The following is a 17214-nucleotide window of genomic DNA, read 5'->3' as shown; positions in this document are numbered from 1 at the left end:
CCTATCTTTTCAGCTAGGTTCGTCCGCCAAATGGACAAGGGTGCATGCCCCCTAAGCTTTGTTACATTCACCAGACTACTCGCCACAATCAGGTGGATAGAATAAAGGTTGAAGAGACACTCTTAATGCAAAGAGACCATTTAGGGATGATGTTTGACTTGGAGCTGTGTTTGAACCGGGATATGAAAGCTGGTCAATAAACCAAAAAAAAATTCTTTCATGCAAGAAACATATCACTCGAAAGAGTGCAGAACCTATAGCTTCCATGCTATAAACATAGTCACGTCCAAGGAGTAGATTGTAATCTAACAGTCCTTGGACTACCATCACATTCAAGTGAACGGTTTTCCTTCTCAAAGTTATGGGTAACTTAAAAAGGATCCCTAATGGTCAATTGGTTCCTTTGTTAAACCATGACAAATTCTGTGTAACAGGCATAAGCAATGGTGAACCAAGCGCTTTCCAAGCAGTCGAGGAAAGGATACTCACTAAAGCCCCTTCATCTATGATAGTGCCAGACGCGACCATTTTGTACACTTATACTATGATCCGGAATGGTACATTAGAAGGAAGATGGGATCTCGCTAGTCGATTCCAATTGAAGGAAGCGACTAGACTGCTTGGAGGGGGTACCAAATAAACGGTTGAATTGACACCTTGAGTAGCGGGAACTGGGGGTTCTCTTCCTATTGTGAAGGAACAGGTGCATTTCCCCCAAGTTCATCAGACTCTGAAGTGACAAAAGTAATTTGAATAGTATCATTCTCACTCTCTTTGGGAATGGTATCATCTGAAGGTGGATCTTCTGAAGGTAAAACTGGGTCAACTGCCATTTCGACCTGTTGACTTTGGTCTGGTATGGACTCAGAAGATTCACTTTCAACGATAGGTGTTTCGATTGACGGTTGAGTTATGTCAGTCGGATTTTCAACCAGTAAAGGACTTGAGGTGAGTTTCTTGTATCCAGATGGAAGTCGCTGCGGTGAAGCAAGACAGTTACACAAGACTCTTTTGGCCTCATCCAAAAAAGGACAACAGGGAAGGTGATGGTCCCCTTCATATAATCCACATGGAATTTTGATCTTTCCTTTCTGTCCATGAAATTCATTTTCACTAGTTGATGGTGTTCTGTCAACATGATCACCAGAGGTTGATGACACTGGATGGTGCGAATGGGGAGACCATTCTCTCAAGATCCGCAAAAGGCAAGGACAATCTCAATGAAAATGGTTTCCTCTACAAATTACACAAGGATATCTGGGAGATTTAGTGTCTGGATTTTCACCAAATGATTCATGGTTGCCCCCTTGCTTAATTGACTTCTTCTTCTTCTTCTCCTTCCCTTTATTCTTCTCTCAGTCACCTGGTTACTAGAATCATTATCTTCACCAAGCGAAGAGGAAGAAGGAGAGAAAGAAACAAATGAAGAAGAAGGCGAAGGGTCAACTTTAGTATTAACTAGTTGCTGATTTGATTGCTGAGAAATCATGGTATTTTGAACAATAGAGGTTGAGAAGAGCCATACTGGCAAGCCAATTTTGATTCCCAGAAGGGACAATGTAGCCATATACAGAGCACCAATATTTCCCCAAGTGGAGAATGGACTAGGATTCCCCTCAAAAGGGATCTCTTGATTGGTGGACTCCATTATCTCAACCTAAGATCAATGACGGAACAGAGATGTTATTTTGAATTAAATAAATTTTAATGACGCTTTTACGCAACTTTTCTTTTTCAATTTTTAAGAGTCGAGAAAAAGCTAAAGATGACTCTAGTCGCCTTCGATTTTTAATGAGCCTGAAGTGACAAGTGCTCAGATGGACCTTTTCTTTTAAAGAGTCAAAAAGGAACGAAAGTGACTACTCTGGAAATCTAGACAGAGGGATTACCAAACCAATCGCAAAACTGCAATATACACCTTGGTGATAAATTAAAGAGAAATTACCAAGGACTTATGTACGGCAGTCAATCTTTCGGAATGCTGTGTTCAATGCATTGCAATCAATAGGGCAGCAGACACAGCTTCCTATGGATAAAGGATGTAAGCCTATCATGGTCTCCCAATATATACTCGATGGTATGGGGAGCACAAGTCTGTACTAGCACTTGTCATATCAAAGAGGAGGAATCACCCAACCTTCGATGAAAATGATAGTTACTAGATTTTACGACGCCAGAACATGTCTCTAGCCTAGACCTCTAGATGTGTTGCATTAGGTTCCAAAGCGTTGTTAAGTTCATTGAAATTTATTTTATAGTTGATCTTGTTTAGAAATTTGCCTTTCAATGGTTCACCACTTTATGTAGATGTAAAATTCCTAAAAATGAAATCTACAATGATAAACAATCGTTGTTTATTTTTAGCAATGAAAATCCTAGCTACTAAGGAAAGAAGATTCAATTTCTTTCAAACAAAGAGCAAACAGCACACACTAAATGCACTTTTCCTAAATCATTTTTCGCACACAGTCTAAATGCAAATGAAAATGCATGTATTTGTTTTTCGTTCCCTTTGATGTGAAAATGCCAAAAAAGGAAGACTAAGTAGAGTACAAGATCTGAAACACTTTACTCAAAGCGACATTTCAACAATTTCTTTTTCAAAATGGAAAGGAAGACTAAATGACACTTTTCAATTTCGAATAGAAAATGCTTTTGACACTTCAAATATTAGCAAATCAAATCAAATGCATGACTAAAAGTTCAATCGACTATCCAGGGAAGGAAGACTCAACGACACTTCTCTTTTTCGAAACAAAACGACAGTTACGACACTTTTGTACCAAAACGACAGTTTGATTTAAGCAAATTTTCGACAAAGGATCATAAATGATGGACAAATACATAAAAACATTTACCAATCCTAATCAATGGAGGCTAAACTATGTAAGGCAGGGAGGCTTCAGCAATGAGGTATTGTTCATAAGCAGCAAAAACAACTAAACAGAGCTGAAAACAAGGAAAAAAAACCCAAATTTCAAGGAGAGAAATAGGATTACTCAGTCATCACACCTATGATTCACAGAAATAGGGATGCATCACACTTTCTACACTCGAGAAGTGCGATGCATACTGGCTTCCAGTGACAGAGAGTGTGATGGGCCAGGGAGCGCAACTGAGATAGGTTTTGGCTCAAATTTGCAGCTGATTTTAGTGAATTAAGCTGAGCTATTATGGACAGTAAAGAGCAAAGTACAGATGAATGATCTCAAGAGGTTACTAAGCTACCAAAGGGTATCTAGAATGCTTGTAAGTCAGATGTTCGATTCATAAACTAAACTGGATATTGACTGAAGCAGCATTCATCTACTATGCAATTGTAGAGCAAGAGAAGTTCGAAGGCTATCTGGCTAACTTCAGGCTCCGTCTATAGTTTATAAAGCAAACAACAATAAGAAACAAACAATCTATTCGATCGCCGATGGAGTCGCCATTTTTTTTCTGGGAAAACTAGTGTCTTTTCGATCTGCTAGTCCCACTAGGATTGGCAGCTATCCTAAAAACAAACAATCAAAGCAATTTGTGATTTCCTATATGTATAATAGATAAGAGAGAGGCAAAGGAACCAACTTGAGTCTTCTGCTTGACTCCTTGCTTGATCTTTCTCTCCCTTGACAGAGCTTCCAACTCCTCTCCGTACTTATCCCGCTTGAAGAGTACCTGTATAAACACAGTAACAAAGAACTATCAAAGCACCTCGATCTATTATATCATAAGCATTGCAGAATCAGAAATTCAATGAACATACAATGGCATTCACAAATAACAACATTCACAAATACACAATTGTATGGAGGAAAACTTAAAGAACTTTATTAAAATAGAAGGGAGAATTACAACCCAACTGTCTGATCCAGCATCATCCTCCCAGCATCAAAGCCCTGTTCACCTCAAAGCAAGATCACCCAAAAATACAATGCTCCTTCTCAAAGACAAATTATCAGCACTTCCTTGCAAATTACAAACTTCCAGCCTTCAGATCTCTCAAATGAGGGATTTATTTATAGATGTCTGTAAAGGGTGTGAGTCATCTCTGGGTTTTTGATTAGTGTCATTCCACTTGTTGTTCTTGGTTCCACTTGGAGATTTCTTGGATCTCTTACTCATCCCTGGGCGAATTCAGAGAGGCAAGTGTCATAGGAGAAGTTTCTAGTAGATTCCATGAGCATCCACTTAGCAAACTATCTCGAAAATTTGTCCATTCTCGCTCATCGCACCCTACAGAAGGCCTCTTCAGTATGCACCGCACCTAGATAGTGTACGAGTTAGTATGCATCGCACCCTGACAATGGAGCAGCCAGTATGGTCCTGTTTTGACCATTTCTGAGTGGTTTTTTCACGTGGAATTTCTGGGGAATGATGAAATCAATTGACCTTGATCCTTTAGGGTAAGAAACAACACTTTTATGGATTAAAGAGCCCTTGGTTTATTGACATATAAGATTGGGGTTGCAGTGTGTTAACACCCAGGTTGTTCCCTTTGACTCCCAAGGGAATACGGTCGGGGTAACCACTAACCAATCTTTGGATTACAGTTTCTAGCCCAACTGTAATCAGAGAGGGCTCTCTCTTTAAGGTTTGTCTCTGTTTTGTGAAGATTTTAGGCTAGTTATGAGTTCAGGGTTTGGTTTTATGTTTTGGTTGAGGGATGTCTCTCTGTACCTAAGGTGGAAATCTTCAGATATTTCTAATCCATTGGGCTATGGAGTCTGTGGCTACAGGTTGTTTGAAATATTGAGTTGAGTTGCTGAAACTGCAGGGCCATTTGAATATCTCATGAAACAAACTTGAAATTATGATGATGAAGTGTGTTTAACCAGTGAAAAGCAATTAAGAATTTTCCACTAAGCTGGGGTGTGAGAAAGAGATATATTGCACAGGAGCAAACTTGAATTCCTGAAACAATAATCACTGTGAAAGATATAGTGTGAAGGTGCAGCAATTAAGAATTACACTCTTATAACTATAACTGAGGAAAACATACATAATAGCTCAGATTGAGTTTAGGGTATTCTATGAGATAAGTCCTGAAACTATTCTTTTTCTTTGCTATAAAACTGTGAAACAGAACATGAATGGATTATGAAGAAAACAACAAACATAAGGAACAGGTGAAAGAAACTTATTGAGCCATGAAAACACGCAGGAATCCTGTAGTATTCAGCAATCGCATTACAACGCCTCAGACAACACAAACTTTGGAAATTCCATCAGCCATTTGTATTAAACTCTGAAAGTTTACAGCATAAGAACTCTAGAAGAGAAATCAACAACAACCCCTGCAAGCTTATGCGAGGGGGAATATATACAATCGGTCATACAAAATATCTGAACCACTGAGTCACTTGAGAAATAAATACGTTTACCAACTTTACAAAATAGCAGATAAGGAAGTTATTACTGCTCTAAATACAAAATGAATGCTCTTTAATGCTGTCAGAAGTCTTTTTGACCTTTGGAGGCCACTGAGTCGGTTTAGCATTCTGAATAAATGCTGAATGATGTGTCTTTATGTCCCTGTCATCCTGTAGACTTCTCGGCCCTGTCACCTGTGACTGTCAGTGCTGCTTTAGTGGCCGAGTAGATTTTCTGAGTTGGCTCAGCCCATCCTTCTCCAAAATATTGAATGCATCAACTTTTTCCTGTACATGATAACTTATATTTTTGATGAAAAAATTTGGTGAATGGCTTCTTGTCTATAATATCATCTGTATCATCTTGGTCCACCATTCCTGTGTGGGCAATTGGTGTCTCAAAATTGCATCTAAAGTCTCATCTGCCTCTGTATATTTGTAAAAGTTTGGAGGCACTTCAAACAAATGTTTGATCTCATTCATGATGAAAAATAAGTTCTCTACTCTGTCGTAGAGACTTTGTCCTGATGCTGGCCCTGTTTCTTCTGAAGTACTGGGTCTTTCAGTGATCTGATTTGTGGCAAATGTATTGACCCTCTTAGCATAATTTTCATGTGAAAGTAGCCTCCCTGCGCTGTTCAGTAAGCCAGGAAGACCTCTGCCTTGTAGTACTGTAAATTTGTCCATGAACTTGTTAACCTCTGTCTGCATGTCCTGGCTTCTTCTTTCCAGTGTTTGTACCAGGCTTCTTAGTGTAAGGACCCTCTTTATTAGCAAAATGGTTTCGGTCCTGTTGGGAATTCCCATTGCTGCCAGCTGAGGGCTCGTTCTGTTATTGAGCACATTAATCATTCTATTGGCAACCTCAGGCATATTGCCTAGAGATGCTCTTGCTCTCTGGATTTCCCTGGGCATCAAGTTTCTTGAGAGGAATAGGGAAACTATCAGGCTGATAAAATATGAACAGATGATATATGTATCTGGTGTATCTAAACACCTTCTCCCTTTCTAAATTCATCATTTTCTCATGAATCTTGTTTGCAATATATGTAGCATAATCATAATGCACAGCAGGAGGCTTTCCAGGAGAAAATATGGACAGCATAGCCATAACGGTGTCATCAACATCCTCGGTTCCCTTGTAGCCCAAGACATAGCTGATCAAATCTACAAGCATTTTGCCCAAGTCATTGAGGTATGGATTTCCAATAGGAGGCGTTCTCATAGTTTCAGAGCCTGACTGTATGAATAACTGATTGATTTTGATGATCTGGGCACTGGACAGGTTGCCCCCTTTCTTTAATAAGTCTAACATGGAGAGAGGAGTCAATGGTCTTGTAGAATGAAAGTGTAGCATCTCATTTATGGCCTCAGGGGTAATATGAAACAAGACTGAGCTTGTGGGACTGAGAACAGCTCTCTGACATGGATCATAGCATTCACAGCATCTATGGATCAAGTCTGGTAGGGAATTGACTTGAGGAAGGTTAAAAATGGGCAAGTTGGAGTCCCAAATCCCTAATATATCAGCTCCACTGAGGTGTTGGGCCTTTAACTCATTCAGCAGATGGATGTTAAATTTGGAATTCATTGAAAATGAGTCTATCATCTAATAATCCTTATCCCCCAGGGCCTTCCATTCTAATTCTCTTTGTGGGGCATTCAGAGGTTGAATATTCAATGCTATTGGTGTTTCCATGGCTAATAAGGCCTCTGATTTGTATGTGAAGTGGTTTTACTGAACAGAGCAGCACAGAGGGGTATCTTTAAAGCAGAGAGGTAGATTGCAAAGGAACAGAGGGTAAATTGTAATAGCAGCAATTGAAATACTACACAGAGGACTGATAGAACTAATATCAGGACTGATTCAAGTGTCTCCACGGTGAATTATTATAGTTTCGGGGTCTAAGTCCACGAATGCGCGGACAGACTGCAGGTTTGGTGAAAACTCGGACAAACAAGGCTCTGCAGGTGAATTTCGATTCAACGGTTGAAAATGAAGGCCAACCACCGGGGATTTACTGGTAAATTCAGTGTTTTCTTACTCTTTTAAGCTATTTTTGGACAATGAAGGATAAAACCAGGCGCAGAGGAATGCTGTGGATAAATACCTGGTAAACTGTCGGCAATGGCTACAAGTGCAGGTGGGATGGAAGCGCCGGCGGTCTCTGGGTCGATTTCTGCAGGTTGGCAACGAATGAACGTAATTTGCATGCAGAGCAGAATAGTTCTTGTTTTTGCAAAAAGTGAGAAAAACCGCGTTTTTCGACAAAAATATGGACTTTTGGGATTTTGGCGCTTTTTTTGGATGACGTCAGCATGACGTCATCAGGTGGGGTCAGGGTCGGATGACGTCAGCATGACGTCATCGAGTGACGTGGCGGCCTGTGAGTGGTCCACGGGGATGGTGAGGTGGCGGACAGGTCGGAGCAGTGGCGGACAGGGCGCTGATGCGGCGGTGATGTAGCAATGACGTGGGCCTGACGTGGTAGCGACGTTGGCATAGCGGGTTCACACAAAACCAAAAACGGTAAGCGGTATGATATCGCACCGCTCTTTATATGGAAGCGGGATTGTCAGAGGGCGGCCCGATACAATTTGGGGGTGACGCGTGGCAGGGGCCTGACGTCACCCTCTGATAAATTTCGGAAGCTAACCTACGGACGTCGGGCCCGACTCGATATGCATGTGGACCGTCCAATGAAAAGAGCCAGATCTGATGGTCGACGGATCGCCAAGGTGCCGGGACAATACGGAAGGGGGCGGGGAATAAAATAATATTTTCTTTGGAAGACGCGCCCGGCGGGGACTTTTGAATTTTGGCGAATTTGTATGGTTTTCAATGTATTTTTAATGCAAATATGTATTGCGCCAATACTTTGGGTAGAACGGGAAAGTGGGTTTTTTTATGTATTTTTGCAAATAAAGCGGGTTAGGGGTGAAAATGGGTTTTTTACAAGGTTCTTTTGCAAATGAAGGGTTAAATGGTTTAAATGACTTCTGAAGGGGAAAGAGGGGTAGGGTTTGGGTTCTTAAACTGACCAGATGTTAATTTAATCCCTGACTGTGAACATATGGCTATAATGCCGAGGTGGAAGGGATATTTATAGAATGCTTGGGGTTTATACACCATAGTGTTTATAATAGTAGGAAAAAGGGGAACATAGGGGATTTAGATAATAAGAAGTTAGGGGTTAATATGAGTGGAAAAAGGTGAATGAGGAGTGATATCACTAAGTTTATATGAAAACAACTTAGCTTAGGGAGTAGATCAAAATGAAAAGAATTTTAGACAAGAAATGTGGCTTTTAAAGGAATAAGAACCAACATAATACCTTGAATTCTTTCATGAACACAACTGGTGAAGGGATGTTAGTAATGAATGTGAAGGGGGGAAACAGGAAGTTAGACATGCTCCTTTGCTTTGCTGCAACATGATGGAGAAGAGGACCTTCTCTATGCCTTGATGTTTCTTTCATGTAAGACCAGCAAAACTCAGTTTGAAAGGAATGATATTTCTGCAACCCCAACTGCCTACCCATCTACTTGCCTAGCATTTTTTGTTTCTCCATGGAGGGTGCACTTAGACTTGCAGACCCTCATGTGCCTTTTCTTTCTTTTGGCTTTTTCTTTTGATTTTCTATCTAGAACTACCCTTATTGCTTCCAAGGTCCCAGATTGAGCAGTTGGGAACCTTACTTCTCTACCTAGCTACTGGTCTGCCAAGATTAAACAGTTTGGACAGACTTCTTTCTCTATTCTACGACAGAAAATTGAAGCATGGCATGATCCAGATTAGGCTGTTGGAACATCCATCAAAATTGAGTCAACATCAAGCTATATACACATGTTGTCTTTCCTTGGAAATATGGGATCTTTGCATCACCAAAGCAGAGCATATTTGGAACTTTATTTGCCAATCATGAAATATGAAACCTATTGGTATAGGTAGCTAACACAGTGCCCAAATATGTCTATAACACTGTTATATTCATGCCAATCATCAAAACTATCTTTGTGTGTATCCCACCATCTTGTGGGTGTAGCGCACAGTGCCTAATATAATGCTTGGAAGCGATGCTTCTCTGGTACTTCCCTTTCAAATGCATCCAAAAAGTGATCAACATTAGTTAACCCATCATAGTGAGGCAGATTTCTTACCTCTAATGATACACAACACAATGATTTGGTCATCATATTACAGTGCAACATAGATACTTCATGCAGTCGATTCTGTCAGTGCTTTAGTTCTTTGTCTGAATCTGATGTGCAGGAGCTCTCACAGTCCCATGCAATACGTCCATCTATTATCAAATTCACCCAATCCTGATCTCGCGCCATTATCTTGTAAATCTGGTCCAAATCGTCATCACTTTCATAATCGCAGACCGGTTCTGTATAGCGTGGTCCTTTTTTAGGATCCAGTGGCACCACTATGCTGAGAAATTTATTCTCAAATATCATCTTTCACTTCTTCAAGTTGATTACCCCATTCATGTCAGTGGCCTAATCGATCCCAAGGAGCACAGGGTATGGATTGCTATCATCCACAATCTCTATTACTTCAAAATCCGTTAGTGCACTCGCGCCTTCGATATCAACTGTTACCCCCTGCAACCTCCCCATTGGGATAATTTTCTTCTAATTCACCATCCTTAACTGAATCGGAGACCACTATAGTGCAAGTCTCCCCATTCTTTCCCATGTTTGTTTTGGAAAAACATTCACGTCGAACCCTAGGTCCAAGATAAATTGGTCCATTTCGTATTCTCCTATCTGTGCAATGTGTCTCATCTCACGTCCAGTCCTTGCCTTATGCTTACCAAGCTTTCTGACTACACGTATTTCATTGGTAGCATTTTCCTTGCCAGCGCACCGATTGATTAGTTCCTGCAATCCCTTCACAACATCACTATCGCAGAGCAGTTTCATGCAGGTCTCCAAGAACGTGGTAATCATGGATGGGTCCATTTCTTCAATTGGTTTCTCTTGACTTCCTAAGGTAGAGGCCTCAGCAAAGCTTTTATTTGCTTCCATAAATGTTTCTTTTACACATTCTAGATCAAACCCGGTCTCCTTTTCTGGTGCTTTGTAGACCCACTCGCCTTCTTCGAGCTACTTCCCCTTATCCTCACTAATCGCTAGTATACTCCACAGCACAATATTTACATTGGGGTCTTCCTCGTGAGGCTCATCCCTCATCATCTACAGGTTCTCAGTCGGTTTCTAAGGTTGCACCCCCTTCTCACATATCTTGGCTAACAATATAGGGTATTCCTCTGTTGCATGGTCAAACTGAGAACAATAGCAGCATGAAAACCACGTCGGATTCATGCAGTCTCACACGTAGTGTCTTGGTCCTCCACAATTGTAACAAATAATCTACCCTCGACCTCTTCAAGGTCCTCCTTGACCTCGGCCTCACCTGCACCCCTGATACTCACCTCGCACTCCTCCAACGCCTTGGCCCAGAGGCCACATTTTTTCCTGCACCCTGTATGTAGGTGTCATGTCCATCATTAATTCATAACTTCAAAAATTGCGCTCATCATGACCCACAAATTAACAAAAGTTGTAGAAGAGTTGTTGCGGTGTATGTACGAATTTTTGCAGCAAATGGCAATTGTTCGTCACGTGTTTCCCAACTACCTGATAGATAGCACACCATAATGCGGGCACTGTACTTGGCCCTGTTGTAGCTTCTAGCCTCAGAGGCATTGGTCCCCCTGATGCAACATAATTTGCGAAAACAAGACAATGATCTTTTTCATGCCCCTGGCTTTTGCAATTTAGGCACCACACTTCTGTGCGCGCCTCTAGCTGAGCTGTTCTGTCTTCCTTCATACTGCATTTTGAGGCAAAGGTTCTGCAACTACGCATGAATCTTCTGAACCCCCATATTAGCATCCTTCATTTGTGTCTAGTGTAATCTCATCACAATTTCCAAAGCTTCCACTTAGGTCCCAATCTTCTGTTGTGATAGCGCAACCCTTAGGTGAGGCAGGAGCGAGGCCACAAACCATTCACGGTGCTTCCCATAAGTCAAATTCATGTTGGCTTCATAGATCATACACTTCAATATTTGATCCAAATCCTAGGGTGTCTCTTTGGGCTTCATCATGGTCTCCTTGAATCCCACAGTTGATTGTGCCTCAGACTTAGGTCTACTAAATTCCTTATTCAACGTGATCTAGATATCAGCTAACGCGGACATCAGATTATCAGTGTAGTACTTAATGTACCAAGTTAGCGCACGGTCTTGCAAAGCACTAACCAAAGTTTCTTTCTTCATTTGATCATCTGTGATACCCTGATTTTCCTCTACAACCTTCGCGATGAACCAAAACTGGTCAGGATCTTCATTTCCTACGCCCTTGAACACATGTAGCTTTACAAAGTTTGCCATGTTGAACGATGGTGGAGGTGGCAGTGGTGTGGGTGAGGGGGTAAGTAGTGGAGTTAAGGATGGAGGCGGTGTGGATGGATGAGGTGAGGATGGAGGTGGTGTAGGTATTCATGTGAACCCTTGTCTTATCAACTGAATAGCTCTCAGTAGAGAAGCATGTGCTACTCTTTCGTCGTCACTCAGAGGAGGCTCAATCAACAGGTTATATTCAGGACCTTTTCTTCCTCCGTCCCTGAAATTCCTTCCACTTCGCGTAGCCCCAAACATCAAGGTAACTGCATAACCTACTTTTCACACAAGAGCATCTTAATCCAAGTATTTAATGATTTCAAATACTTACCTCGCGGCCCCTTGAAGAAGCGGTGCTCTGCTTCGCTGTAACTGACCGAAGTATCGACTGCAAACTCTATCACAAACCCTCCTATGATATGGTCGAGCCAATGATTGATAGTGTGCATGATCTTATCTTTAGAGGCTTCCAATTTCCACACTAACTCTCGGATCTAGACAATCATACCGTCAAGCCTCCACCTCCCTTAACCGTCTACCAACTTCGCGATCCACTCATATAATTCAACCGGGAAGGAACAAAAGAAGATTTTGTGTATCTCTGTGTATAGATATCTATCCAACCACTATTCTTTCGTCAATCATGAATCCCTGTTTTCTTACGCCGCAAATTCGTGGATCTTTTTATCCAACCATTCTTCAATCTCCCTCTTAGTTGGATTCCAATGATGTGACATCACACATCTCACTATGAAAATTCCGGTCCTGGCAACATAACCATTTGTTGGCTTGATGGGCCCTGACCCAGGTTCTACGTTAAGCAGCCAAGCAAATCCCTACACTACTGGCCCTTTCGACATCAATCCATGAAGCATAGATTGAAGTCTCACCCAAAGAAGTATGGGGGGGGGGGGGGGGGGGTGCAAGAACCAGGTTTTTGCACCCTGAGATGGTTTGATGTTGGTTATTTTCCCTAACATTCCTTTGTGTAGATCATTAAGCCCTTTTATTATTCGTCCTTGAAGCCTCCACAAAAGTCTCTGATCATCCTTCACGAGCCCCAAATAGATAGACCAGGCACTTACACACACCTATAATCACTCTTACTTCTATATCTACCCAGATTTTCTTAAGTATTGGTTACTTTAACATGCATTTATGGTTATCTTTGCATAAACATATATCTCTACTTGCGTTCATATAAAACAGAGAAACATATAGATTTGTGCATCAGAGTAGCATTAAAACATAAACCCAGTAGTCAACATAACATAATCGCATGCAATGAACATAAGTAAAATACACAGGTAATTTCATAATACTCCTCTTTATTATTGATTCAAATATCCAGTACAAACTCTAACTACCATGTGCACATAGCTGTAGGGCTCCATGCACTCAACTGCAAACTTCTACCCTAGGCCTTTGTGCACTCAAATGTAGAGCCTTTTCCTACGCTAAGACTCTTTTCTCTTAGCTTTCACAGACGCATTCATAAACCATAACAAGACTCAACTATGAACTGAACTATCTTATACTCCTCTAATACCTCCTTTTTATACAATCCCATGGTTCGCGAACCATGGGTAGATCTCTAAAGCTGACATGCTTTTACACAAAAAAAGGGTGGAAACCCTTTATTGACTCTTGACATCTTTGCGCTCCGCGACCACAAAATGTGGAGACTTTACACAAAAATTGGGATTTTAGCCCCAAAATTGAACCCAAGGGACCTATTCCCAATAGTAGGTCTGATAGGGATTAGAGGTATTGAATCAGAGATGGGAAAAAAATCGAAGAATGCACGCCTCAAAGAACTTGAGGAAATCAAATAGAGAATTCAAGCATAGAATGTTGAGTCAGAATATTGCTAGAAGAAGCAGAAGAGGAGAAGCAAAGATTGAAACTTTAGTTACAAGCCATGGAAAAGGCCTTGGTAACGTTGCATTGTAATGAAATCTTAGCGAAGCCATCCTCACCTGATCCAGAAATCGAAATCAAGGTAAACAAAGCCAGTAATTCTTCAGTTTCATGTTCTTACCATTATGATGATGATTTTGGTGCTTTTGAAAACCACACTATAGGCACTGACTTAAAGCCCATGAAAAAAATTAGATATGAAGGAAAACGCTTGGGAGTTAATGGCTAAGGCATTGTGAATCCCATACAAGTGGTAAAACTACCTTGATATGCAAGACTAGGTTATGGAAGAGAGGAATATGGAGCATTCTCCAAGACCATCGATGAAAGAAAATCCAAATCAACATAAGAAAAAGGGTCTTCAAGTAATGTGTCTGAATGAGTGTAGGCTAAGAGCACATCACACCATCTCAACACTCGTGATTACAAGTCATCTTCAAATGGAGATGAGAATTTCAGAGGATGAGCTAAGTCAAGTTCTCCTCACCATATCTACACCAAAGACAACCATTCACGGTATAACTATTCTAACATTCCTTTTGGTTATAAGAAATTAGCAATGCAAAACAAAGTTTATGGCATGGAAAACCATGTACATTTTGTGGTTTAAATAACCGTGCTACTGCCAAGTGTTGGAAAATAATGGATTTTTACAGGAAATTTATGTCAATCAGAAATGAGACACGACATAAAGACCCCTCTCCACATCAACAAAAGAATAAGGGAAATAAAGTTTGGATATTGAAAAATCATTGCACATATTTCAATAAGAGTGGGCACCAGAGAGCTACCTATTGGAACTCTATCTACAGCTAGACACAAAGAAGGACCCAAAGCTTATGAAAGAACCTGTGAAGAAAACAACCCTTCTACAGGAACCAACATATGAGAAAGTAGAGAACATTGTAACCCTCCATGAAGCCACTCACGAAGAAAGACAACCAAAGGAAAAGAGCCCACTAGCCTAGTTGGGTAAGAGATGGGTATCATTTTTAAGTAGTTGAGTGTGACCACCATTGTAAATCACGTGTTTCTTTTGGAGACCCCATAGATGGGTAGAAATTTTTGGAAAAAAAGTGATGAATTGCATAACATCGCTTAAGTATGTAACATATTGATATTTTAGGCCTTTTTTGTGTATTAAAGGGTATGGGTTCTGTTGTAAATCACAGAAAACATGTTTGATCTTTGCATGTAAAATTTTGGTGTCCAAATTTCCTTTAGTTGGGAGGAATGATCCAAGAGGCCCCAAGAAACCTCAAAAATCAAAGTGTTCAAAATTTCATGGAAATAATTCCATGTCAAAGAGCTCGATGATACGACTCCAATGAAACTTGAATCGTGTCAAACAGGGTATGTATGTGAAAATTATGATGTTCTAAAATTTGTGTTAAACAAGGAAAAAGATTGACAAGGCTTCCATGTGGTAGCACCAAGAAGTGCCACACAAAAGACCATACATATGATGTAGTAGGAATATAGGTGATGATGTGGAAGAATCAAAGTTGACACATGGAAGCTGAGTGACACTAAGATTGACATGGTGATGACTAGGCACATGGCATGGACATATGACAACATGCACAGTGAAAATGTTCGACAATCAAAATTGCTCGACAATTGGAAGCCACAAGGATTGACCCCACACCTCGTCGATGGTCACACAATGTCCTAGCCAATGGGCCACACATCACTATTGGGATATGGTGGGGGGGAGTCTATATTTAAGTTTGGTTATAACGATAAGTGTCAAAAGGGGAGGCTCACAGGCTTGACCTTAGGACCTCCCACAAAGTATTATCACATGAGCCAACCATGCATAATGTTCGTGGAGGCTGACAACAAATTTAAGGAATATGTCAATGTTTCAAATGGTGATTAGGCCTTGGAAATATCAAAATGCAAATGGGTTGAATATTATGGTTTGGCTATGGTTAGGATGGGTTATATTTAATATAATCAACACACCTAGTTCAACAATATACCATAGATAGTATGGTTTTTAACAAAGGTTAAAACAATATACCATGTTTTGTAGTATGTCATTTTAGATAAGCTAACATACTTGTTGATATTTCCACCCACATAATTTTATTTAAACCTTAACTAATCATATATCAAGACGAGGGGGGACTCGCACACCCATCTATGGGAACAAATTCCAAGGAGGATATTTGCACACCCATTCTCAAGCACAAAGTTTGACGTGGCCTGCAATTAATGTAGAGAGTTTTAGTCTACGTGGCATGAAGTTTGAGTTGGTGAAGCCTATAGAGGTTTAAAAGTGACAACGAAAGAAACTTATGGGGTTTATAGTAATTCTTCCCAATTCTTCAATAAATTCCACTAGTGTAGACAAAATTTGGATTTAAGCAGCGGATCTGAGAGCTCATGGTTAAAGCCCAAATGTGTCATTAATGCTTGGCACAAATTTCATGACAAAGACACTTTTTAGAAGCTAGTTGTGTTCATAGTTAAAAGTTGCAAAATAAAAATATGAACCTGCTGTTGCTATGTTGTTGAGTTTTGAACAATAAATCTGAGAGCTCATGGTTAAATACCACATGTGTCATTAATGTTTTACATGAATTTCAAGATAGATATACAATTTTCAGAAGTTGGTCATGTTTACAATCAAAAGTTGCAGAATGACGAGACTAACCTGTTAGTGTTGTGTTTGTTGATTTTTGTGTAGAAAATCTGAGGACTCATGGTTAAATCCCACATGTCATTAATGCATGGCCCAAATTTCGAGACATAGATGCACTTTTCATAAGCTAGTCATTTTTACAGGAAAAGGTTGCAGAATGATGAGACATATGTGCTAGTGTTTTGTTTATTGAGTCTTGAGCAATTGAGTTGAGGGATCATGGTTAAAGCCCGCATGTGTCATTAATTCTCGGCACAAATTTCAAGACATAGATGTAATTTTGAGATTTTGGTCGTGTTTATAGTCAAAAGCTACAAAATAAAAAAACATACCTGTTGGTGTTGTGCTTGCTAAGTTATGAGCATCTGATTAAGCATTTTGGCATAGAAGCCAATATAAGTCTCATTTATTGTTGATTTTCCCTTTTCAAGATTTGTAAGAGGGAGAATATGTACTTGCAGATTCTATATTATCTTTGTATGCTACAATAAAGTAGCAAGATATAAATTATTGTAGAGAATTCTTTGTTTGAGGTTGTGCATGCAAACCAAGATGGTGCAGTACTGAAAATGCCATTTTTCCACTTGAAGTGGCAAGTTCGGTTATTTTGTATTATCAAAGGAGAACGTCTTATTGAAGGAGAGACATTTCCACTTGAAGTGAGAGTCCAGTCCTTTTGTATTGACAAAGAGGAATAACTAATGAAATGGCTATGCAGTTGATCAGACCCTAGAGACATAGATCACACAAAGTGAATTCCATTACCAACTTAGTGATATCTTCTCTTATGTGATTGATCTCTTGTTTCATTTTTTTCTTATGCATGTTATTTCCAAAATTATGATCATTAAATTCATTAATTAATGAATTTTGAG

Source organism: Pinus tabuliformis, chromosome 6 (assembly GCF_031772625.1).
Source record: "Pinus tabuliformis cultivar Carrire ecotype Pingquan chromosome 6, CPIR1, whole genome shotgun sequence".
Taxonomy (NCBI): domain Eukaryota; kingdom Viridiplantae; phylum Streptophyta; class Pinopsida; order Pinales; family Pinaceae; genus Pinus; species Pinus tabuliformis.
Note: the sequence above shows the minus strand (reverse complement) of the source record.